We start from the raw sequence: 20,885 nt of genomic DNA on the forward strand, positions 1-20,885 counted from the left end.
CCTCTTGGGCAAACTGCCAAAGGAACCGGGGGCCCGTGAACATTTACACTGCCGCAAGCATACCTGACTTGGACGTTGACAGACTGCGCGCGCAGCCCAGGACTCCTTTCTTTTCCTTTGACACAATAACAGGGGAGAGCGCGAACGCAGTCCCCCACTACCACACAAATTATGCAGTCGAGATTCCCACATTTGGGGAATTCGCAGGGGTCAGCACAACCGGAGTGCAATGGCTAAGCCTCGCCCTGGGTGAACCACCTTCTTGATCATGGTATCTCCCCTGCCAGGTAAGTATGAAGTGTCAGAGACAGGGTGGTCGGTCCCAGACACAGCACTCTGGCTGAGGGTGCCTACAACGCATAATCCCAGAGGTCAGAGTCTTTCTGTCTCTGAAAAAGCAAACACGTCCGCGGAAAAGCCTAAAACCCAAGCATGCTAGCAATGGAAGCATGCCTGGGGGACATTTCTTCCACAAAGAAAGAACAATCTCAGAGAGGCCAACACGCAATTCATTTGTCCTTTCTTTTCCTTTGACATAATAACAGGGGAGAGCGCGAACGCAGTCCCCCACTACCACAAATTATGCAGTCGAGATGCCCACATTTGGGGAATTCGCAGTGTCTTTCTGTCTCTGAAAAAGCAAACACATCCGCGTAAAGGCCTAAAACCTAAGCATGCTAGCAATGGAAGCATGCCTGGAGGACATTTCTTGCACAAAGAAAGAACAATCTCAGAGAGGCCAACACGCATTCATTTTGTCCCACCTAAAAGGACACACCCCCTTCTTGCGGCCATCGGGACCCGGGCATTACTCAACACGCTGCCACTCTCTGGGCAAACTGCCAAAGGAACCGGGGGCCCGTGAACATTTACACTGCCGCAAGCATACGCTGACTTGGACGTTGACAGACTGCGCGCGCAGCCCAGGACTCCTTTCTTTTCCTTTGACACATAACAGGGGAGCGCGAACGCAGTCCCCCACTACCACAAATTATGCAGTCGAGATTCCCATTTGGGGAATTCGCAGGGTCAGCACAACCGGAGTGCAATGGCTAAGCCTCGCCCTGGGTGAACCACCTTCTTGATCATGGTATCTCCCCTGCCAGGTAAGTATGAGTTGAAAGTGTCAGAGACAGGTGGTCGGTCCCAGACACAGCACTCTGGCTGAGGGTGCCTACAACGCATAATCCCAGAGGTCAGAGTCTTTCTGTCTCTGAAAAAGCAAACACGTCCGCGGAAAAGCCTAAACCCAAGCATGCTAGCAATGGAAGCATGCCTGGGGGACATTTCTTCCACAAAGAAAGAACAATCTCAGAGAGGCCAACACGCAATTCATTTGTCCTTTCTTTTCCTTTGACATAATAACAGGGAGAGCGCGAACGCAGTCCCCCACTACCACAAATTATGCAGTCGAGATGCCCACATTTGGGGAATTCGCAGTGTCTTTCTGTCTCTGAAAAAGCAAACACATCCGCGTAAAGGCCTAAAACCTAAGCATGCTAGCAATGGAAGCATGCCTGGAGGACATTTCTTGCACAAAGAAAGAACAATCTCAGAGAGGCCAACACGCAATTCATTTTGTCCCACCTAAAGGACACCCCCCTTCTTGCGGCCATCGGGACCCTGGGCATTACTCAACACGCTGCCACTCTCTGGGCAAACTGCCAAAGGAACCGGGGGGCCCGTGAACATTTACACTGCCGCAAGCATACGCTGACTTGGACGTTGAGACTGCGCGCGCAGCCCAGGACTCCTTTCTTTTCCTTTGACACAATAACAGGGAGAGCGCGAACGCAGTCCCCCACTACCACAAATTATGCAGTCGAGATTCCCACATTTGGGGAATTCGCAGGGGTCAGCACAACCGGAGTGCAATGGCTAAGCCTCGCCCTGGGTGAACCACCTTCTTGATCATGGTATCTCCCCTGCCAGGTAAGTATGAGTTGAAAGTGTCAGAGACAGGTGGTCGGTCCCAGACACAGCACTCTGGCTGAGGGTGCCTACAACGCATAATCCCAGAGGTCAGAGTCTTTCTGTCTCTGAAAAAGCAAACACGTCCGCGAAAAGCCTAAAACCCAAGCATGCTAGCAATGGAAGCATGCCTGGGGGACATTTCTTCCACAAAGAAAGAACAATCTCAGAGAGGCCAACACGCAATTCATTTGTCCTTTCTTTCCTTTGACATAATAACAGGGGAGAGCGCGAACGCAGTCCCCCACTACCACAAATATGCAGTCGAGATGCCCACATTTGGGGAATTCGCAGTGTCTTTCTGTCTCTGAAAAAGCAAACACATCCGCGTAAAGGCCTAAAACCTAAGCATGCTAGCAATGGAAGCATGCCTGGAGGACATTTCTTGCACAAAGAAAGAACAATCTCAGAGAGGCCAACACGCAATTCATTTTGTCCCACCTAAAAGGACACACCCCCTTCTTGCGGCCATCGGGACCCTGGGCATTACTCAACACGCTGCCACTCTCTGGGCAAACTGCCAAAGGAACCGGGGGCCCGTGAACATTTACACTGCCGCAAGCATACGCTGACTTGGACGTTGACAGACTGCGCGCGCAGCCAGGATCCTTTCTTTTCCTTTGACACAATAACAGGGGAGAGCGCGAACGCAGTCCCCCACTACCACAAATTATGCAGTCGAGATTCCCACATTTGGGGAATTCGCAGGGGTCAGCACAACCGGAGTGCAATGGCTAAGCCTCGCCCTGGGTGAACCACCTTCTTGATCATGGTATCTCCCCTGCCAGGTAAGTATGAGTTGAAAGTGTCAGAGACAGGGTGGTCGGTCCCAGACACAGCACTCTGGCTGAGGGTGCCTACAACGCATAATCCCAGAGGTCAGAGTCTTTCTGTCTCTGAAAAAGCAAACACGTCCGCGGAAAAGCCTAAAACCCAAGCATGCTAGCAATGGAAGCATGCCTGGGGGACATTTCTTCCACAAAGAAAGAACAATCTCAGAGAGGCCAACACGCAATTCATTTGTCCTTTCTTTCCTTTGACATAATAACAGGGGAGAGCGCGAACGCAGTCCCCACTACCACAAATTATGCAGTCGAGATGCCCACATTTGGGGAATTCGCAGTGTCTTTCTGTCTCTGAAAAAGCAAACACATCCGCGTAAAGGCCTAAAACCTAAGCATGCTAGCAATGGAAGCATGCCTGGAGGACATTTCTTGCACAAAGAAAGAACAATCTCAGAGAGGCCAACACGCAATTCATTTTGTCCCACCTAAAAGGACACACCCCCTTCTTGCGGCCATCGGGACCCTGGGCATTACTCAACACGCTGCCACTCTCTGGGCAAACTGCCAAAGGAACCGGGGGCCCGTGAACATTTACACTGCCGCAAGCATACGCTGACTTGGACGTTGACAGACTGCGCGCGCAGCCCAGGACTCCTTTCTTTTCCTTTGACACAATAACAGGGGAGAGCGCGAACGCAGTCCCCCACTACCACAAATTATGCAGTCGAGATTCCCACATTTGGGGAATTCGCAGGGGTCAGCACAACCGGAGTGCAATGGCTAAGCCTCGCCCTGGGTGAACCACCTTCTTGATCATGGTATCTCCCCTGCCAGGTAAGTATGAGTTGAAAGTGTCAGAGACAGGGTGGTCGGTCCCAGACACAGCACTCTGGCTGAGGGTGCCTACAACGCATAATCCCAGAGGTCAGAGTCTTTCTGTCTCTGAAAAAGCAAACACGTCCGCGGAAAAGCCTAAAACCCAAGCATGCTAGCAATGGAAGCATGCCTGGGGACATTTCTTCCACAAAGAAAGAACAATCTCAGAGAGGCCAACACGCAATTCATTTGTCCTTTCTTTTCCTTTGACATAATAACAGGGAGAGCGCGAACGCAGTCCCCCACTACCACAAATTATGCAGTCGAGATGCCCACATTTGGGGAATTCGCAGTGTCTTTCTGTCTCTGAAAAAGCAAACACATCCGCGTAAAGGCCTAAAACCTAAGCATGCTAGCAATGGAAGCATGCCTGGAGGACATTTCTTGCACAAAGAAAGAACAATCTCAGAGGCCAACACGCAATTCATTTTGTCCCACCTAAAAGGACACACCCCTTCTTGCGGCCATCGGGACCCTGGGCATTACTCAACACGCTGCCACTCTCTGGGCAAACTGCCAAAGGAACCGGGGGCCCGTGAACATTTACACTGCCGCAAGCATACGCTGACTTGGACGTTGACAGACTGCGCGCGCAGCCCAGGACTCCTTTCTTTTCCTTTGACACAATAACAGGGGAGAGCGCGAACGCAGTCCCCACTACCACAAATTATGCAGTCGAGATTCCCACATTTGGGGAATTCGCAGGGGTCAGCACAACCGGAGTGCAATGGCTAAGCCTCGCCCTGGGTGAACCACCTTCTTGATCATGGTATCTCCCCTGCCAGGTAAGTATGAGTTGAAAGTGTCAGAGACAGGGTGGTCGGTCCCAGACACAGCACTCTGGCTGAGGGTGCCTACAACGCATAATCCCAGAGGTCAGAGTCTTTCTGTCTCTGAAAAAGCAAACACGTCCGCGGAAAAGCCTAAAACCCAAGCATGCTAGCAATGGAAGCATGCCTGGGGGACATTTCTTCCACAAAGAAAGAACAATCTCAGAGAGGCCAACACGCAATTCATTTGTCCTTTCTTTTCCTTTGACATAATAACAGGGGAGAGCGCGAACGCAGTCCCCCACTACCACAAATTATGCAGTCGAGATGCCCACATTTGGGGAATTCGCAGTGTCTTTCTGTCTCTGAAAAAGCAAACACATCCGCGTAAAGGCCTAAAACCTAAGCATGCTAGCAATGGAAGCATGCCTGGAGGACATTTCTTGCACAAAGAAAGAACAATCTCAGAGAGGCCAACACGCAATTCATTTTGTCCCACCTAAAAGGACACACCCCCTTCTTGCGGCCATCGGGACCCTGGGCATTACTCAACACGCTGCCACTCTCTGGGCAAACTGCCAAAGGAACCGGGGGGCCCGTGAACATTTACACTGCCGCAAGCATACGCTGACTTGGACGTTGACAGACTGCGCGCGCAGCCCAGGACTCCTTTCTTTTCCTTTGACACAATAACAGGGAGAGCGCGAACGCAGTCCCCCACTACCACAAATTATGCAGTCGAGATTCCCACATTTGGGGAATTCGCAGGGGTCAGCACAACCGGAGTGCAATGGCTAAGCCTCGCCCTGGGTGAACCACCTTCTTGATCATGGTATCTCCCCTGCCAGGTAAGTATGAGTTGAAAGTGTCAGAGACAGGGTGGTCGGTCCCAGACACAGCACTCTGGCTGAGGGTGCCTACAACGCATAATCCCAGAGGTCAGAGTCTTTCTGTCTCTGAAAAAGCAAACACGTCCGCGGAAAAGCCTAAAACCCAAGCATGCTAGCAATGGAAGCATGCCTGGGGGACATTTCTTCCACAAAGAAAGAACAATCTCAGAGAGGCCAACACGCAATTCATTTGTCCTTTCTTTTCCTTTGACATAATAACAGGGGAGAGCGCGAACGCAGTCCCCCACTACCACAAATTATGCAGTCGAGATGCCCACATTTGGGGAATTCGCAGTGTCTTTCTGTCTCTGAAAAAGCAAACACATCCGCGTAAAGGCCTAAAACCTAAGCATGCTAGCAATGGAAGCATGCCTGGAGGACATTTCTTGCACAAAGAAAGAACAATCTCAGAGAGGCCAACACGCAATTCATTTTGTCCCACCTAAAAGGACACACCCCCTTCTTGCGGCCATCGGGACCCTGGGCATTACTCAACACGCTGCCACTCTCTGGGCAAACTGCCAAAGGAACCGGGGGGCCCGTGAACATTTACACTGCCGCAAGCATACGCTGACTTGGACGTTGACAGACTGCGCGCGCAGCCCAGGACTCCTTTCTTTTCCTTTGACACAATAACAGGGGAGAGCGCGAACGCAGTCCCCCACTACCACAAATTATGCAGTCGAGATTCCCACATTTGGGGAATTCGCAGGGGTCAGCACAACCGGAGTGCAATGGCTAAGCCTCGCCCTGGGTGAACCACCTTCTTGATCATGGTATCTCCCCTGCCAGGTAAGTATGAGTTGAAAGTGTCAGAGACAGGGTGGTCGGTCCCAGACACAGCACTCTGGCTGAGGGTGCCTACAACGCATAATCCCAGAGGTCAGAGTCTTTCTGTCTCTGAAAAAGCAAACACGTCCGCGGAAAAGCCTAAAACCCAAGCATGCTAGCAATGGAAGCATGCCTGGGGGACATTTCTTCCACAAAGAAAGAACAATCTCAGAGAGGCCAACACGCAATTCATTTGTCCTTTCTTTTCCTTTGACATAATAACAGGGGAGAGCGCGAACGCAGTCCCCCACTACCACAAATTATGCAGTCGAGATGCCCACATTTGGGGAATTCGCAGTGTCTTTCTGTCTCTGAAAAAGCAAACACATCCGCGTAAAGGCCTAAAACCTAAGCATGCTAGCAATGGAAGCATGCCTGGAGGACATTTCTTGCACAAAGAAAGAACAATCTCAGAGAGGCCAACACGCAATTCATTTTGTCCCACCTAAAAGGACACACCCCCTTCTTGCGGCCATCGGGACCCTGGGCATTACTCAACACGCTGCCACTCTCTGGGCAAACTGCCAAAGGAACCGGGGGGCCCGTGAACATTTACACTGCCGCAAGCATACGCTGACTTGGACGTTGACAGACTGCGCGCGCAGCCCAGGACTCCTTTCTTTTCCTTTGACACAATAACAGGGGAGAGCGCGAACGCAGTCCCCCACTACCACAAATTATGCAGTCGAGATTCCCACATTTGGGGAATTCGCAGGGGTCAGCACAACCGGAGTGCAATGGCTAAGCCTCGCCCTGGGTGAACCACCTTCTTGATCATGGTATCTCCCCTGCCAGGTAAGTATGAGTTGAAAGTGTCAGAGACAGGGTGGTCGGTCCCAGACACAGCACTCTGGCTGAGGGTGCCTACAACGCATAATCCCAGAGGTCAGAGTCTTTCTGTCTCTGAAAAGCAAACACGTCCGCGGAAAAGCCTAAAACCCAAGCATGCTAGCAATGGAAGCATGCCTGGGGGACATTTCTTCCACAAAGAAAGAACAATCTCAGAGAGGCCAACACGCAATTCATTTGTCCTTTCTTTTCCTTTGACATAATAACAGGGGAGCGCGAACACAGTCCCCCACTACCACAAATTATGCAGTCGAGATGCCCACATTTGGGGAATTCGCAGTGTCTTTCTGTCTCTGAAAAAGCAAACACATCCGCGTAAAGGCCTAAAACCTAAGCATGCTAGCAATGGAAGCATGCCTGGAGGACATTTCTTGCACAAAGAAAGAACAATCTCAGAGAGGCCAACACGCAATTCATTTTGTCCCACCTAAAAGGACACACCCCCTTCTTGCGGCCATCGGGACCCTGGGCATTACTCAACACGCTGCCACTCTCTGGGCAAACTGCCAAAGGAACCGGGGGCCCGTGAACATTTACACTGCCGCAAGCATACGCTGACTTGGACGTTGACAGACTGCGCGCGCAGCCCAGGAGTCCTTTCTTTTCCTTTGACACAATAACAGGGAGAGCGCGAACGCAGTCCCCCTACCACAAATTATGCAGTCGAGATTCCCACATTTGGGGAATTCGCAGGGGTCAGCACAACCGGAGTGCAATGGCTAAGCCTCGCCCTGGGTGAACCACCTTCTTGATCATGGTATCTCCCCTGCCAGGTAAGTATGAGTTGAAAGTGTCAGAGACAGGGTGGTCGGTCCCAGACACAGCACTCTGGCTGAGGGTGCCTACAACGCATAATCCCAGAGGTCAGAGTCTTTCTGTCTCTGAAAAAGCAAACACGTCCGCGGAAAAGCCTAAAACCCAAGCATGCTAGCAATGGAAGCATGCCTGGGGGACATTTCTTCCACAAAGAAAGAACAATCTCAGAGAGGCCAACACGCAATTCATTTGTCCTTTCTTTTCCTTTGACATAATAACAGGGGAGAGCGCGAACGCAGTCCCCACTACCACAAATTATGCAGTCGAGATGCCCACATTTGGGGAATTCGCAGTGTCTTTCTGTCTCTGAAAAAGCAAACACATCCGCGTAAAGGCCTAAAACCTAAGCATGCTAGCAATGGAAGCATGCCTGGAGGACATTTCTTGCACAAAGAAAGAACAATCTCAGAGAGGCCAACACGCAATTCATTTTGTCCCACCTAAAAGGACACACCCCCTTCTTGCGGCCATCGGGACCCTGGGCATTACTCAACACGCTGCCACTCTCTGGGCAAACTGCCAAAGGAACCGGGGGCCCTGAACATTTACACTGCCGCAAGCATACGCTGACTTGGACGTTGACAGACTGCGCGCGCAGCCCAGGACTCCTTTCTTTTCCTTTGACACAATAACAGGGGAGAGCGCGAACGCAGTCCCCCACTACCACAAATTATGCAGTCGAGATTCCCACATTTGGGAATTCGCAGGGGTCAGCACAACCGGAGTGCAATGGCTAAGCCTCGCCCTGGGTGAACCACCTTCTTGATCATGGTATCTCCCCTGCCAGGTAAGTATGAGTTGAAAGTGTCAGAGACAGGGTGGTCGGTCCCAGACACAGCACTCTGGCTGAGGGTGCCTACAACGCATAATCCCAGAGGTCAGAGTCTTTCTGTCTCTGAAAAAGCAAACACGTCCGCGGAAAAGCCTAAAACCCAAGCATGCTAGCAATGGAAGCATGCCTGGGGGACATTTCTTCCACAAAGAAAGAACAATCTCAGAGAGGCCAACACGCAATTCATTTGTCCTTTCTTTTCCTTTGACATAATAACAGGGAGAGCGCGAACGCAGTCCCCCACTACCACAAATTATGCAGTCGAGATGCCCACATTTGGGGAATTCGCAGTGTCTTTCTGTCTCTGAAAAAGCAAACACATCCGCGTAAAGGCCTAAAACCTAAGCATGCTAGCAATGGAAGCATGCCTGGAGGACATTTCTTGCACAAAGAAAGAACAATCTCAGAGAGGCCAACACGCAATTCATTTTGTCCCACCTAAAAGGACACACCCCCTTCTTGCGGCCATCGGGACCCTGGGCATTACTCAACACGCTGCCACTCTCTGGGCAAACTGCCAAAGGAACCGGGGGCCCTGAACATTTACACTGCCGCAAGCATACGCTGACTTGGACGTTGACAGACTGCGCGCGCAGCCCAGGACTCCTTTCTTTTCCTTTGACACAATAACAGGGGAGAGCGCGAACGCAGTCCCCCACTACCACAAATTATGCAGTCGAGATTCCCACATTTGGGGAATTCGCAGGGGTCAGCACAACCGGAGTGCAATGGCTAAGCCTCGCCCTGGGTGAACCACCTTCTTGATCATGGTATCTCCCCTGCCAGGTAAGTATGAGTTGAAAGTGTCAGAGACAGGGTGGTCGGTCCCAGACACAGCACTCTGGCTGAGGGTGCCTACAACGCATAATCCCAGAGGTCAGAGTCTTTCTGTCTCTGAAAAAGCAAACACGTCCGCGGAAAAGCCTAAAACCCAAGCATGCTAGCAATGGAAGCATGCCTGGGGGACATTTCTTCCACAAAGAAAGAACAATCTCAGAGAGGCCAACACGCAATTCATTTTGTCCCACCTAAAAGGACACACCCCCTTCTTGCGGCCATCGGGACCCGGGCATTACTCAACACGCTGCCACTCTCTGGCAAACTGCCAAAGGAACCGGGGGCCCGTGAACATTTACACTGCCGCAAGCATACGCTGACTTGGACGTTGACAGACTGCGCGCGCAGCCCAGGACTCCTTTCTTTTCCTTGACACAATAACAGGGGAGAGCGCGAACGCAGTCCCCCACTACCACAAATTATGCAGTCGAGATTCCCACATTTGGGGAATTCGCAGGGGTCAGCACAACCGGAGTGCAATGGCTAAGCCTCGCCCTGGGTGAACCACCTTCTTGATCATGGTATCTCCCCTGCCAGGTAAGTATGAGTTGAAAGTGTCAGAGACAGGGTGGTCGGTCCCAGACACAGCACTCTGGCTGAGGGTGCCTACAACGCATAATCCCAGAGGTCAGAGTCTTTCTGTCTCTGAAAAAGCAAACACATCCGCGTAAAGGCCTAAAACCTAAGCATGCTAGCAATGGAAGCATGCCTGGAGGACATTTCTTGCACAAAGAAAGACAATCTCAGAGAGGCCAACACGCAATTCATTTTGTCCCACCTAAAAGGACACACCCCCTTCTTGCGGCCATCGGGACCCTGGGCATTACTCAACACGCTGCCACTCTCTGGCAAACTGCCAAAGGAACCGGGGGCCCGTGAACATTTACACTGCCGCAAGCATACGCTGACTTGGACGTTGACAGACTGCGCGCGCAGCCCAGGACTCCTTTCTTTTCCTTGACACAATAACAGGGGAGAGCGCGAACGCAGTCCCCCACTACCACAAATTATGCAGTCGAGATTCCCACATTTGGGGAATTCGCAGGGGCAGCACAACCGGAGTGCAATGGCTAAGCCTCGCCCTGGGTGAACCACCTTCTTGATCATGGTATCTCCCCTGCCAGGTAAGTATGAGTGAAAGTGTCAGAGACAGGGTGGTCGGTCCCAGACACAGCACTCTGGCTGAGGGTGCCTACAACGCATAATCCCAGAGGTCAGAGTCTTCTGTCTCTGAAAAAGCAAACACGTCCGCGGAAAAGCCTAAAACCCAAGCATGCTAGCAATGGAAGCATGCCTGGGGGACATTTCTTCCACAAAGAAAGAACAATCTCAGAGAGGCCACACGCAATTCATTTGCCTTTCTTTTCCTTTGACATAATAACAGGGGAGAGCGCGAACGCAGTCCCCCACTACCACAAATTATGCAGTCGAGATGCCCACATTTGGGGAATTCGCAGTGTCTTTCTGTCTCGGAAAAGCAAACACATCCGCGTAAAGGCCTAAAACCTAAGCATGCTAGCAATGGAAGCATGCCTGGAGACATTTCTTGCACAAAGAAAGAACAATCTCAGAGAGGCCAACACGCAATTCATTTTGTCCCACCTAAAAGGACACACCCCTTCTTGCGGCCATCGGGACCCTGGGCATTACTCAACACGCTGCCACTCTCTGGCAAACTGCCAAAGGAACCGGGGCCCGTGAACATTTACACTGCCGCAAGCATACGCTGACTTGGACGTTGACAGACTGCGCGCGCAGCCCAGGAGTCCTTTCTTTTCCTTTGACACAATAACAGGGGAGAGCGCGAACGCAGTCCCCCCTACCACAAATTATGCAGTCGAGATTCCCACATTTGGGAATTCGCAGGGGTCAGCACAACCGGAGTGCAATGGCTAAGCCTCGCCCTGGGTGAACCACCTTCTTGATCATGGTATCTCCCTGCCAGTAAGTATGAGTTGAAAGTGTCAGAGACAGGGTGGTCGGTCCCAGACACAGCACTCTGGCTGAGGGTGCCTACAACGCATAATCCCAGAGGTCAGAGTCTTTCTGTCTCTGAAAAAGCAAACACGTCCGCGGAAAAGCCTAAAACCCAAGCATGCTAGCATGGAAGCATGCCTGGGGACATTTCTCCAAAAGAAAGAACAATCTCAGAGAGGCCAACACGCAATTCATTTTGTCCCACCTAAAAGGACACACCCCCTTCTGCGGCCATCGGACCCTGGCATTACTCAACACGCTGCCACTCTCTGGGCAAACTGCCAAGGAACCGGGGGGCCCGTGAACATTACACTGCCGCAAGCATACGCTTGACTTGGACGTTGACAGACTGCCGCGCAGCCCAGACTCCTTTCTTTTCCTTTGACACAATAACAGGGAGAGCGCGAACGCAGTCCCCCCTACCACAAATTATGCAGTCGAGATTCCCACATTTGGGGAATTCGCAGGGGTCAGCACAACCCGGAGTGCATGGCTAAGCCTCGCCCTGGGTGAACCACCTTCTGATCATGGTATCTCCCCTGCCAGGTAAGTATGAGTTGAAAGTGTCAGAGACAGGGTTGGTCCCAGACACAGCACTCTGGCTGAGGGTGCCTACAACGCATATCCCAGAGGTCAGAGTCTTTCTGTCTCTGAAAAAAGCAAACACATCCGCGTAAAGGCCTAAAACCTAAGCTGCTAGCAATGGAAGCATGCCTGGGGACTTTCTTGCACAAGAAGAACAATCTCAGAGAGGCCAACACGCAATTCATTTTGTCCCACCTAAAAGGACACACCCCCTCTTGCGGCCATCGGGACCCTGGGCATTACTCACACACGCTGCCACTCTCTGGCAAACTGCCAAAGGAACCGGGGGGCCCGTGAACATTTACACTGCCGCAAGCATACGCTGACTTGGACGTTGACAGACTGCGCGCGCAGCCCAGGACTCCTTTCTTTTCCTTTGACACAATAACAGGGAGAGCGCGAACTCAGTCCCCCACTACCACAAATTATGCAGTCGAGATTCCCACATTTGGGGAATTCGCAGGGGTCAGCACAACCGGAGTGCATGGCTAAGCCTCGCCCTGGTGAACCACCTTCTTGATCATGGTATCTCCCCTGCCAGTAAGTATGAGTTGAAAGTGTCGAGACAGGGTGGTCGTCCCAGACACAGCACTCTGGCTGAGGGTGCCTACAACGCATATCCCGAGGTCAGAGTCTTTCTGTCCTGAAAAAGCAAACACGTCCGGAAAGCCTAAAACCCAAGCATGCTAGCAATGGAAGCATGCCTTGGGGGACATTTCTTCCACAAAGAAACAATCTCAGAGAGGCCAACACGCAATTCATTTGTCCTTTCTTTTCCTTTGACATAATAACAGGGGAGAGCGCGAACGCAGTCCCCCACTACCACAAATTATGCAGTCGAGATGCCCACATTTGGGGAATTCGCAGTGTCTTTCTGTCTCTGAAAAAGCAAACATCCGCGTAAAGGCCTAAAACCTAAGCATGCTAGCAATGGAAGCATGCCTGGCGGACATTTCTTGCACAAAGAAAGAACAATCTCAGAGCCAACACGCAATTCATTTTGTCCCACCTAAAGGACACACCCCCTTCTTGCGGCCATCGGACCCTGGGCATTACTCAACACGCTGCCACTCTCTGGCAAACTGCCAAAGGAACCGGGGGCCCTGAACATTACACTGCCGCAAGCATACGCTGACTTGGACGTTGACAGACTGCGCGCGCAGCCCAGACCCTTTCTTTTCCTTTACACAATAACAGGGGAGGCGCGAACGCAGTCCCCCACTACCACAAATTATGCAGTCGAGATTCCCACATTTGGGGAATTCGCAGGGGTCAGCACAACCGAGTGCAATGGCTAAGCCTCGCCCTGGGTGAACCACCTTCTGATCATGGTATCTCCCCTGCCAGGTAAGTTGAGTTGAAAGTGTCAGAGACAGGGTGGTCGGTCCCAGACACCACTCTGGCTGAGGTGCCTCAACGCATAATCCCAGAGGTCAGAGTCTTCTGTCTCTGAAAAAGCAAACACGTCCGCGGAAAAGCCTAAAACCCAAGCATGCTAGCAATGAAGCATGCCTGGGGACATTTCTTCCACAAAGAAAGAACAATCTCGAGAGGCCAACAGCAATTCATTTGTCCTTTCTTTTCCTTTGACATAATAACAGGGGAGAGCGCGAACGCAGTCCCCCACTACCACAAATTATGCAGTCGAGATGCCCACATTTGGGAATTCGCATGTCTTCTGTCTCTGAAAAAGCAAACACATCCGCGTAAAGGCCTAAAACCTAAGCATGCTAGCAATGGAAGCATGCCTGGACATTTCTTGCACAAAGAAAGAACAATCTCAGAGAGGCCAACACGCAATTCATTTTGTCCCACCTAAAAGGCACACCCCCTTCTTGCGGCCATCGGGACCTGGGCATTACTCAACACCTTCCACTCTTCTGGCAAACTGCCAAAGGAACCGGGGGGCCCGTGAACATTTACACTGCCGCAAGCATACGCTGACTTGGACGTTGACAGACTGCGCACGCAGCCCAGGACTCCTTTCTTTTCCTTTGACACAATAACAGGGGAGAGCGCGAACGCAGTCCCCCACTACCACAAATTATGCAGTCGATTCCCACATTTGGGGAATTCGCAGTGTCTTTCTGTCTCTGAAAAAGCAAACACATCCGCGTAAAGGCCTAAAACCTAAGCATGCTAGCAGGAAGCATGCCTGGAGGACTTTCTTGCACAAGAAAGACAATCTCAGAGAGGCCAACACGCAATTCATTTTGTCCCACCTAAAAGGACACACCCCCTTCTTGCGGCCATCGGACCCTGGGCATTACTCAACACGCTGCCACTCTCTGGGCAAACTGCCAAAGGAACCGGGGGCCCGTGAACATTTACACTGCCGCAACCATACGCTGACTTGGACGTTGAAGACTGCGCTCGCAGCCCAGGACTCCTTCTTTTCCTTTGACACAATAACAGGGGAGAGCGCGAACGCAGTCCCCCACTACCACAAATTATGCAGTCGAGATTCCCACATTTGGGAATTCGCAGGGGTCAGCACAACCGGAGTGCATGGCTAAGCCTCGCCCTGGGTGAACCACCTTCTTGATCATGGTATCTCCCCTGCCAGGTAAGTATGAGTTGAAAGTCAGAGACAGGGTGGTCGATCCCAGCACAGCACTCTGGCTGAGGGTGCCTACAACGCATATCCCAGAGGTCAGAGTCTTTCTGTCTCTGAAAAGCAACACGTCCGCGGAAAGCCTAAAACCCAGCATGCTAGCAATGGAAGCATGCCTGGGGGACATTTCTTCCACAAAGAAAGAACAATCTCAGAGAGGCCACACGCAATTCATTTGTCCTTTCTTTTTCCTTTGACATATAACAGGGGAGAGCGCGAACGCAGTCCCCACTACCACCAAATTATGCAGTCGAGATGCCCACATTTGGGAATTCGCAGTGTCTTTCTGTCTCTGAAAAAGCAAACACGTCCGCGTAAAGGCCTAAAACCTAAGCATGCTAGCATGGAAGCATGCCTGGAGGACATTTCTTGCACAAAGAAAGAACAATCTCAGAGAGGCCAACACGCAATTCATTTGTCCTTTCTTTTCCTTTGACATATAACAGGGAAGCGCGAACGCAGTCCCCCACTACCACAAATTATGCAGTCGAGATGCCACATTTGGGAATTCGCAGTGTCTTTCTGTCTCTGAAAAAGCAAACACATCCGCGTAAAGGCCTAAAACCTAAGCATGCTAGCAATGGAAGCATGCCTGGAGGACATTTCTTGCACAAAGAAACAATCTCAGAGAGGCCAACACGCAATTCATTTTGTCCTTTCTTTTCCTTTGACATAATAACAGGGAGAGCGCGAACGCAGTCCCCCACTACCACAATTATGCAGTCGAGATTCCCACATTGGGGAATTCGCAGTGTCTTTCTGTCTCTGAAAAAGCAACACATCCGCGTAAAGGCCTAAAACCTAAGCATGCTAGCAATGGAAGCATGCCTGGAGGACTTTCTTGCACAAAGAAAGAACAATCTCAGAGAGGCCAACACGCAATTCATTTTGTCCCACCTAAAAGGACACACCCCCTTCTTGCGGCCATCGGGACCCTGGGCATTACTCAACCCCTGCCACTCTCTGGGCAAACTGCCAAAGGAACCGGGGCCCGTGAACATTTACACTGCCGCAAGCATACGCTGACTTGGACGTTGACAGACTGCGCACGCAGCCCAGGACTCCTTCTTTCCTTTGACACAATAACAGGGGAGAGCGCGAACGCAGTCCCCCACTACCACAAATTATGCAGTCGAGATTCCCACATTTGGGGAATTTCGCAAGATCAGCACAACCGAGTGCAATGGCTAAGCCTCGCCCTGGGTGAACCACCTTCTTGATCATGGTATCTCCCCTGCCAGGTAAGTATGATTGAAAGTGTCGAGACAGTGGTCGTCCCAGACACAGCACTCTGGCTGAGGGTGCCTACAACGCATAATCCCAGAGGTCAGAGTCTTTCTGTCCTGAAAAAGCAACACGTCCGCGGAAAGCCTAAAACCCAAGCATGCTAGCAATGAAGCATGCCTGGGGGGACATTTCTTCCACAAAGAAAGAACAATCTCAGAGAGGCCAACACGCAATTCATTTGTCCTTTCTTTTCCTTTGACATAATAACAGGGAGAGCGCGAACGCATCCCCCACTACCACAATTGCAGTGAGATGCCCACATTTGGGGAATTCGCAGTGTCTTTCTGTCTCTGAAAAAGCAAACACATCCGCGTAAAGGCCTAACCTAAGCATGCTAGCAATGGAAGCATGCCTGGAGGACATTTCTTGCACAAAGAAAGAACAATCTCAGAGAGGCCAACACGCAATTCATTTTGTCCACCTAAAAGGACACACCCCCTTCTTGCGGCCATCGGGACCCTGGGCATTACTCAACACGCTGCCACTCTCTGGGCAAACTGCCAAAGGAACCGGGGGCCCGTGAACATTTACACTGCCGCAAGCATACGCTGACTTGGACGTTGACAGACTGCGCGCGCAGCCCAGGACTCCTTTCTTTTCCTTGACACATAACAGGGGAGAGCGCGCACGCAGTCCCCCACTACCACAAATTATGCAGTCGAGATTCCCACATTTGGGAATTCGCAGGGGTCAGCACAACCGAGTGCAATGCTAAGCCTCGCCCTGGGTGAACCACCTTCTTGATCATGGTATCTCCCCTGCAGGTGTAAGTATGAGTTGAAAGTGTCAGAGACAGGGTGGTCGGTCCCAGACACAGCACTCTGGCTGAGGGTGCCTACAACGCATAATCCCAGAGGTCAGAGTCTTTCTGTCTCTGAAAAAGCAACACGTCCGCGGAAAGCCTAAAACCCAAGCATGCTAGCAATGGAAGCATGCCTGGGGGACATTTCTTCCCACAAGAAGAACAATCTCAGAGAGGCCAACACGCAATTCATTTGTCCTCTTTTCCTTTGACATAATAACAGGGGAGAGCGCGAACGCAGTCCCCACTACCACAAATTATGCAGTCGAGATGCCCACATTTGGGGAATTCGCAGTGTCTTTCTGTCTCTGAAAAAGCAACACATCCGCGTAAAGGCCTAAACCTAAGCATGCTAGCAATGGAAGCATGCCTGAGGACATTTCTTGCACAAAGAAAGAACAATCTCAGAGAGGCCAACACGCATTCATTTTGTCCCACCTAAAGGACACACCCCCTTCTTGCGGCCATCGGGACCCTGGGCATTACTCAACACGCTGCCACTCTCTGGCAAACTGCCAAAGGAACCGGGGCCCGTGAACATTTACACTGCCGCAACCATACGCTGACTTGGACGTTGAAAGACTGCGCGCGCAGCCCAGGACTCCTTTTTTCCTTTGACACAATAACAGGGGAGAGCGCGAACGCAGTCCCCCACTACCACAAATTATGCAGTCGAGATTCCCACATTTGGGGAATTCGCAGGGGGTCACAAACCGGAGTGCAATGGCTAAGCCTCGCCCTGGGTGAACCACCTTCTTGATCATGGTATCTCCCCTGCCAGGTAAGTATGAGTTGAAAGTGTCAGAGACAGGGTGGTCGGTCCCAGACACAGCACTCTGGCTGAGGTGCCTACAACGCATAATCCCAGAGGTCAGAGTCTTTCTGTCTCTGAAAAAGCAAACACGTCCGCGGAAAAGCCTAAAACCCAAGCATGCTAGCAATGGAACATGCCTGGGGGACATTTCTTCCACAAAGAAGAACAATCTAGAGAGGCCAACGCAATCATTTGTCCTTTCTTTTCCTTTGACATAATAACAGGGGAAGCGCGAACGCAGTCCCCCACTACCACAAATTATGCAGTCGGATGCCCACATTTGGGAATTCAGTGTCTTTCTGTCCTGAAAAGCAAACACATCCGCGTAAAGGCCTAAAACCTAAGCATGCTAGCAATGGAAGCATGCCTGGAGGACATTTCTTGCACAAAGAAAGAACAATCTCAGAGAGGCCAACACGCAATTCATTTTGTCCCACCCTAAAAGGACACACCCCCTTCTTGCGGCCATCGGGACCCTGGGCATACTCAACACGCTGCCACTCTCTGGCAAACTGCCAAAGGAACCGGGGGCCCGTGAACATTTACACTGCCGCAAGCATACGCTGACTTGGACGTTACAGACTGCGCGCGCGCCCCAGGACTCCTTTCTTTTCCTTTGACACAATAACAGGGGAGAGCGCGAACGCAGTCCCCACTACCACAAATTGCAGAGTCGAGATTCCACATTTGGGGAATTCGCAGGGGTCAGCACAACCGGAGTGCAATGGCTAAGCCTCGCCCTGGTGAACCACCTTCTTGATCATGGTATCTCCCCTGCCAGGTAAGTATGAGTTGAAAGTGTCAGAGACAGGGTGGTCGGTCCCAGCACAGCACTCTGGCTGAGGGTGCCTACAACGCATAATCCCAGAGGTCAGAGTCTTTCTGTCTCTGAAAAAGCAAACACGTCCGCGGAAAAGCCTAAAACCCAAGCATGCTAGCAATGGAAGCATGCCTGGGGACATTTCTTCCAAAGAAAGAACAATCTCAGAGAGGCCAACACGCAATTTCATTTGTCCTTCTTTTCCTTTGACATAATAACAGGGGAGAGCGCGAACGCAGTCCCCCACTACCACAAATTATGCAGTCGAGATGCCCACATTTGGGGAATTCGCAGTGTCTTTCTGTCTCTGAAAAAGCAAACACTCCGCGTAAAGGCCTAAAACCTAAGCATGCTAGCAATGGAAGCATGCCTGGAGGACATTCTTGCACAAAGAAAGAACAATCTCAGAGAGGCCAACACGCAATTCATTTTGTCCCACCTAAAAGGACACACCACCCTTCTTGCGGCCATCGGGACCTGGGCATTACTCAAACACGCTGCCACTCTCTGGGCAAACTGCCAAAGGAACCGGGGGCCCGTGAACATTTACACTGCGCAAGCATACGCTGACTTGACGTTTGACAGACTGCGCGCGCAGCCCAGGACTCCTTTCTTTTCCTTGACACAATAACAGGGAGAGCGCGAACGCAGTCCCCCACTACCACAAATTATGCAGTCGAGATTCCCACATTTGGGGAATTCGCAGGGGTCAGCACAACCGGAGTGCAATGGCTAAGCTCGCCCTGGGTGAACCACCTTCTTGATCATGTTATCTCCCTGCCAGGTAAGTATAGTTGAAAGTGTCAGAGACAGGGTGGTCGGTCCCAGACACAGCACTCTGGCTGAGGGTGCCTACACGCATAATCCCAGAGGTCAGAGTCTTTCTGTCTCTGAAAAAGCAAACACGTCCGCGGAAAAGCCTAAACCCAAGCATGCTAGCAATGGAAGCAATGCCTGGGGGACATTTCTTCCACAAAGAAGAACAATCTCAGAGAGGCCAACACGCAATTCATTTGTCCTTTCTTTTCCTTTGACATAATAACAGGGAGAGCGCGAACGCAGTCCCCCACTACCACAAATTATGCAGTCGAGATGCCCACATTGGGGAATTCGCAGTGTCTTTTCTGTCTCTGAAAAGCAAACACATCCGCGTAAAGGCCTAAAACTAGCATGCTAGCAATGGAAGCATGCCTGGGAGGACATTTCTTGCACAAGAAAGACAACTCAGAGAGGCCAACACGCAATTCATTTTGTCCCACCTAAAAGGACACACCCCCTTCTTGCGGCCATCGGACCCTGGGCATTCTCAACACGCTGCCACTCTCTGGGCAAACTGCCAAAGGAACCGGGGGGCCGTGAACATTTACACTGCCGCAAGCATACGCTGACTTGGACGTTGACAGACTGCGCACGCAGCCCAGGACTCCTTTCTTTTCCTTTGACACAATAACAGGGGAGAGCGCGAACGCAGTCCCCACTACCACAATTATGCAGTCGAGATTCCCACATTTGGGGAATTCGCAGTGTCTTTCTGTCTCTGAAAAAGCAAACATCCGCGTAAAGGCCTAAAACTAAGCATGCTAGCAATGGAAGCATGCCTGGAGGACATTTCGCACAAAGAAGAACAATCTCAGAGGGCCAACACGCAATTCATTTGTCCCACCTAAAAGGCACACCCCCTTCTGCGGCCATCGGACCCTGGGCATTACTCAACACGCTGCCACTCTCTGGGCAAACTGCCAAAGGAACCGGGGGCCCGTGAACATTTACACTGCCGCACCATACGCTGACTTGGACGTTGAAAGACTGCGCGCGCATCCCAGGACTCCTTTCTTTTCCTTTGACACAATAACAGGGGAGAGCGCGAACGCAGTCCCCCCACTACCACAAATTATGCAGTCGAGAATCCCACATTTGGGGAATTCGCAGGGGTCAGCACAACCGGAGTGCAATGGCTAAGCCTCGCCCTGGGTGAACCACCTTCTTGATCATGGTATCTCCCCTGCCAGGTAAGTATGAGTTGAAAGTGTCAGGACAGGGTGGTCGGTCCCAGACCAGCCTCTGGCTGAGGGTGCCTACAACGCATAATCCCAGGGTCAGAGTCTTTCTGTCTCTGAAAAAGCAAACCGTCCGCGGAAAAGCCTAAAACCCAAGCTGCTAGCAATGAAGCATGCCTGGGGGACATTTCTTCCACAAAGAAAGAACAATCTCAGAGAGGCCAACACGCAATTCATTTGTCCTTTCTTTCCTTTGACATAATAACAGGGGAGAGCGCGAACGCAGTCCCCCCTACCACAAATTATGCAGTCGAGATGCCCACATTTGGGGAATTCGCAGTGTCTTTCTGTCTCTGAAAAAGCACACATCCGCGTAAAGGCCTAAAACCTAAGCATGCTAGCAATGGAAGCATGCCTGAGGACATTTCTTGCACAAAAGAAAGAACAACTCAGAGAGGCCAACACGCATTCATTTTGTCCCACCTAAAAGGACACACCCCCTTCTTGCGGCCATCGGGACCCTGGGCATTAC

The 20,885-nt window shown here is 51.4% G+C and overlaps 25 non-coding genes and 24 pseudogenes across 25 annotated transcripts; all 49 read right to left on the minus strand.

Moving 5' to 3' along the window:
• Positions 1 to 129: 129 nt before the first annotated feature.
• On the minus strand, positions 130 to 295 carry LOC119913577. Its single transcript, XR_005446539.1, has one exon. It is a non-coding gene; the product is annotated as a U1 spliceosomal RNA (small nuclear RNA).
• A 247-nt stretch (positions 296 to 542) lies between these two features.
• On the minus strand, positions 543 to 693 carry LOC119913704 (annotated as a pseudogene).
• A 262-nt stretch (positions 694 to 955) lies between these two features.
• Positions 956 to 1,114, minus strand: LOC119913602. The gene has a single exon (XR_005446563.1). It is a non-coding gene; the product is annotated as a U1 spliceosomal RNA (small nuclear RNA).
• Positions 1,115 to 1,364: 250 nt separating this feature from the next.
• On the minus strand, positions 1,365 to 1,515 carry LOC119913730 (annotated as a pseudogene).
• Positions 1,516 to 1,776: 261 nt separating this feature from the next.
• Positions 1,777 to 1,940, minus strand: LOC119913562. Its single transcript, XR_005446524.1, has one exon. It is a non-coding gene; the product is annotated as a U1 spliceosomal RNA (small nuclear RNA).
• Positions 1,941 to 2,190: 250 nt separating this feature from the next.
• Positions 2,191 to 2,340, minus strand: LOC119913757 (annotated as a pseudogene).
• Positions 2,341 to 2,603: 263 nt separating this feature from the next.
• Positions 2,604 to 2,767, minus strand: LOC119913543. The gene has a single exon (XR_005446506.1). It is a non-coding gene; the product is annotated as a U1 spliceosomal RNA (small nuclear RNA).
• A 253-nt stretch (positions 2,768 to 3,020) lies between these two features.
• Positions 3,021 to 3,169, minus strand: LOC119913740 (annotated as a pseudogene).
• A 265-nt stretch (positions 3,170 to 3,434) lies between these two features.
• On the minus strand, positions 3,435 to 3,598 carry LOC119913544. Its single transcript, XR_005446507.1, has one exon. It is a non-coding gene; the product is annotated as a U1 spliceosomal RNA (small nuclear RNA).
• Positions 3,599 to 3,849: 251 nt separating this feature from the next.
• LOC119913732 lies at positions 3,850 to 4,000 on the minus strand (annotated as a pseudogene).
• A 263-nt stretch (positions 4,001 to 4,263) lies between these two features.
• LOC119913567 lies at positions 4,264 to 4,425 on the minus strand. Its single transcript, XR_005446529.1, has one exon. It is a non-coding gene; the product is annotated as a U1 spliceosomal RNA (small nuclear RNA).
• A 253-nt stretch (positions 4,426 to 4,678) lies between these two features.
• LOC119913705 lies at positions 4,679 to 4,829 on the minus strand (annotated as a pseudogene).
• Positions 4,830 to 5,094: 265 nt separating this feature from the next.
• LOC119913564 lies at positions 5,095 to 5,258 on the minus strand. The gene has a single exon (XR_005446526.1). It is a non-coding gene; the product is annotated as a U1 spliceosomal RNA (small nuclear RNA).
• Positions 5,259 to 5,511: 253 nt separating this feature from the next.
• On the minus strand, positions 5,512 to 5,662 carry LOC119913706 (annotated as a pseudogene).
• A 266-nt stretch (positions 5,663 to 5,928) lies between these two features.
• Positions 5,929 to 6,092, minus strand: LOC119913545. The gene has a single exon (XR_005446508.1). It is a non-coding gene; the product is annotated as a U1 spliceosomal RNA (small nuclear RNA).
• A 253-nt stretch (positions 6,093 to 6,345) lies between these two features.
• LOC119913707 lies at positions 6,346 to 6,496 on the minus strand (annotated as a pseudogene).
• Positions 6,497 to 6,762: 266 nt separating this feature from the next.
• Positions 6,763 to 6,926, minus strand: LOC119913546. Its single transcript, XR_005446509.1, has one exon. It is a non-coding gene; the product is annotated as a U1 spliceosomal RNA (small nuclear RNA).
• A 252-nt stretch (positions 6,927 to 7,178) lies between these two features.
• LOC119913755 lies at positions 7,179 to 7,327 on the minus strand (annotated as a pseudogene).
• Positions 7,328 to 7,592: 265 nt separating this feature from the next.
• On the minus strand, positions 7,593 to 7,753 carry LOC119913576. Its single transcript, XR_005446538.1, has one exon. It is a non-coding gene; the product is annotated as a U1 spliceosomal RNA (small nuclear RNA).
• A 254-nt stretch (positions 7,754 to 8,007) lies between these two features.
• Positions 8,008 to 8,156, minus strand: LOC119913741 (annotated as a pseudogene).
• Positions 8,157 to 8,420: 264 nt separating this feature from the next.
• Positions 8,421 to 8,583, minus strand: LOC119913561. Its single transcript, XR_005446523.1, has one exon. It is a non-coding gene; the product is annotated as a U1 spliceosomal RNA (small nuclear RNA).
• Positions 8,584 to 8,835: 252 nt separating this feature from the next.
• Positions 8,836 to 8,986, minus strand: LOC119913731 (annotated as a pseudogene).
• A 264-nt stretch (positions 8,987 to 9,250) lies between these two features.
• On the minus strand, positions 9,251 to 9,414 carry LOC119913547. Its single transcript, XR_005446510.1, has one exon. It is a non-coding gene; the product is annotated as a U1 spliceosomal RNA (small nuclear RNA).
• A 424-nt stretch (positions 9,415 to 9,838) lies between these two features.
• Positions 9,839 to 10,002, minus strand: LOC119913548. Its single transcript, XR_005446511.1, has one exon. It is a non-coding gene; the product is annotated as a U1 spliceosomal RNA (small nuclear RNA).
• A 424-nt stretch (positions 10,003 to 10,426) lies between these two features.
• On the minus strand, positions 10,427 to 10,589 carry LOC119913571. Its single transcript, XR_005446533.1, has one exon. It is a non-coding gene; the product is annotated as a U1 spliceosomal RNA (small nuclear RNA).
• A 249-nt stretch (positions 10,590 to 10,838) lies between these two features.
• On the minus strand, positions 10,839 to 10,988 carry LOC119913715 (annotated as a pseudogene).
• Positions 10,989 to 11,249: 261 nt separating this feature from the next.
• LOC119913625 lies at positions 11,250 to 11,409 on the minus strand. The gene has a single exon (XR_005446585.1). It is a non-coding gene; the product is annotated as a U1 spliceosomal RNA (small nuclear RNA).
• Positions 11,410 to 11,827: 418 nt separating this feature from the next.
• On the minus strand, positions 11,828 to 11,988 carry LOC119913622. The gene has a single exon (XR_005446582.1). It is a non-coding gene; the product is annotated as a U1 spliceosomal RNA (small nuclear RNA).
• Positions 11,989 to 12,406: 418 nt separating this feature from the next.
• On the minus strand, positions 12,407 to 12,567 carry LOC119913635. The gene has a single exon (XR_005446594.1). It is a non-coding gene; the product is annotated as a U1 spliceosomal RNA (small nuclear RNA).
• Positions 12,568 to 12,810: 243 nt separating this feature from the next.
• Positions 12,811 to 12,959, minus strand: LOC119913718 (annotated as a pseudogene).
• A 253-nt stretch (positions 12,960 to 13,212) lies between these two features.
• LOC119913626 lies at positions 13,213 to 13,374 on the minus strand. Its single transcript, XR_005446586.1, has one exon. It is a non-coding gene; the product is annotated as a U1 spliceosomal RNA (small nuclear RNA).
• A 243-nt stretch (positions 13,375 to 13,617) lies between these two features.
• Positions 13,618 to 13,765, minus strand: LOC119913733 (annotated as a pseudogene).
• Positions 13,766 to 14,025: 260 nt separating this feature from the next.
• Positions 14,026 to 14,172, minus strand: LOC119913719 (annotated as a pseudogene).
• Positions 14,173 to 14,431: 259 nt separating this feature from the next.
• On the minus strand, positions 14,432 to 14,593 carry LOC119913600. Its single transcript, XR_005446561.1, has one exon. It is a non-coding gene; the product is annotated as a U1 spliceosomal RNA (small nuclear RNA).
• Positions 14,594 to 14,838: 245 nt separating this feature from the next.
• LOC119913771 lies at positions 14,839 to 14,986 on the minus strand (annotated as a pseudogene).
• An 88-nt stretch (positions 14,987 to 15,074) lies between these two features.
• LOC119913758 lies at positions 15,075 to 15,223 on the minus strand (annotated as a pseudogene).
• An 88-nt stretch (positions 15,224 to 15,311) lies between these two features.
• On the minus strand, positions 15,312 to 15,459 carry LOC119913763 (annotated as a pseudogene).
• A 260-nt stretch (positions 15,460 to 15,719) lies between these two features.
• On the minus strand, positions 15,720 to 15,882 carry LOC119913620. Its single transcript, XR_005446580.1, has one exon. It is a non-coding gene; the product is annotated as a U1 spliceosomal RNA (small nuclear RNA).
• A 650-nt stretch (positions 15,883 to 16,532) lies between these two features.
• On the minus strand, positions 16,533 to 16,694 carry LOC119913632. Its single transcript, XR_005446591.1, has one exon. It is a non-coding gene; the product is annotated as a U1 spliceosomal RNA (small nuclear RNA).
• Positions 16,695 to 16,943: 249 nt separating this feature from the next.
• Positions 16,944 to 17,090, minus strand: LOC119913745 (annotated as a pseudogene).
• A 258-nt stretch (positions 17,091 to 17,348) lies between these two features.
• On the minus strand, positions 17,349 to 17,511 carry LOC119913575. Its single transcript, XR_005446537.1, has one exon. It is a non-coding gene; the product is annotated as a U1 spliceosomal RNA (small nuclear RNA).
• A 245-nt stretch (positions 17,512 to 17,756) lies between these two features.
• Positions 17,757 to 17,901, minus strand: LOC119913768 (annotated as a pseudogene).
• A 264-nt stretch (positions 17,902 to 18,165) lies between these two features.
• LOC119913627 lies at positions 18,166 to 18,325 on the minus strand. The gene has a single exon (XR_005446587.1). It is a non-coding gene; the product is annotated as a U1 spliceosomal RNA (small nuclear RNA).
• A 249-nt stretch (positions 18,326 to 18,574) lies between these two features.
• LOC119913653 lies at positions 18,575 to 18,724 on the minus strand (annotated as a pseudogene).
• Positions 18,725 to 18,986: 262 nt separating this feature from the next.
• On the minus strand, positions 18,987 to 19,148 carry LOC119913623. The gene has a single exon (XR_005446583.1). It is a non-coding gene; the product is annotated as a U1 spliceosomal RNA (small nuclear RNA).
• A 249-nt stretch (positions 19,149 to 19,397) lies between these two features.
• Positions 19,398 to 19,545, minus strand: LOC119913747 (annotated as a pseudogene).
• A 262-nt stretch (positions 19,546 to 19,807) lies between these two features.
• LOC119913764 lies at positions 19,808 to 19,952 on the minus strand (annotated as a pseudogene).
• Positions 19,953 to 20,208: 256 nt separating this feature from the next.
• Positions 20,209 to 20,373, minus strand: LOC119913552. The gene has a single exon (XR_005446514.1). It is a non-coding gene; the product is annotated as a U1 spliceosomal RNA (small nuclear RNA).
• Positions 20,374 to 20,618: 245 nt separating this feature from the next.
• On the minus strand, positions 20,619 to 20,766 carry LOC119913726 (annotated as a pseudogene).
• Between the last annotated feature and the right edge of the window lie 119 nt (positions 20,767 to 20,885).

This window comes from Micropterus salmoides, unplaced genomic scaffold, assembly GCF_014851395.1.
Source record: "Micropterus salmoides isolate LMB-PRFRI ecotype aquatic unplaced genomic scaffold, ASM1485139v1 Ms_hic_scaffold_2, whole genome shotgun sequence".
Lineage (NCBI taxonomy): Eukaryota > Metazoa > Chordata > Actinopteri > Centrarchiformes > Centrarchidae > Micropterus > Micropterus salmoides.